This window comes from Octopus bimaculoides, chromosome 1 (assembly GCF_001194135.2).
Source record: "Octopus bimaculoides isolate UCB-OBI-ISO-001 chromosome 1, ASM119413v2, whole genome shotgun sequence".
In the NCBI taxonomy this organism is placed as follows: Eukaryota; Metazoa; Mollusca; class Cephalopoda; order Octopoda; family Octopodidae; genus Octopus; species Octopus bimaculoides.
The window spans coordinates 13384311-13385353 of record NC_068981.1 but is presented as its reverse complement, the minus strand read 5'-3'; positions in this window follow the sequence as shown (position 1 = coordinate 13385353).

Genomic DNA, 1043 nt, shown 5'->3' with positions numbered 1-1043 from the left:
ACTGGCAATATGACCATCCCCAAGTACAACAACATATATATATATATATATATATATATATATTTATATTTATACACATGCATGGACATACACAGGCATACGGATTTAAGAATATATTTGCGCATCCTCTCATACGTGCATATGACTGTATATTCATAAGTATGCATATTACGAAGTTGCACACGTACAGAAACAAACACATACACACGCACACGAGCACACACACACACATTAAATATATGCATCCTATTGACGTGAATTTTATAACGTCACATTTGCGTATTTCGCATATATACACGCATGTTCAAATGAATTTGGGGAAAAGAACGAGGCTGCTATATTATATTATATTATATTATAGAATCTAATAAAAGTTAATTAGAAAATTAAAATTTCATAAAATACACAGTTTATAACCATGAAATAGAATACAAGATTTCGCAAAAACACTACGAAACAATAAATACAAATAAAAATATATAAAAATTGTTCTTATGGTTATAAGGCAGATCACTATCTAAAGTACATTTCAATGTTTGTTGAACAGATGAATGTATTCATATATATAAACTCAAAGCTGCACACACACGCACACGCGCGCGCGCGCAGACAGCCACACACAAACATATATGCACAAACACGCACATACTGATATATATATATGTATATGTGTATGTGTGCACACATTGTCTTTCTTTTCCTCTTTCGCCCTCTCTGTCACACACGCACGCACATATACATATACATACATGCCTGTATATATATATATATATATATATATATATATACACATATATACATATACATACATATATACATACATGCATATACACACATGAATATATACATATATACAAATATATATATACACAAATATATATATGTATATATATTTATAGATAAACATATATATACATTTATGTATATGCATATATACATATGCATGTATTTACATATATACATATGCATGTATTTACATATATACATATATATATATACATATATATATATATATATATATGTATATATATATATATATATAT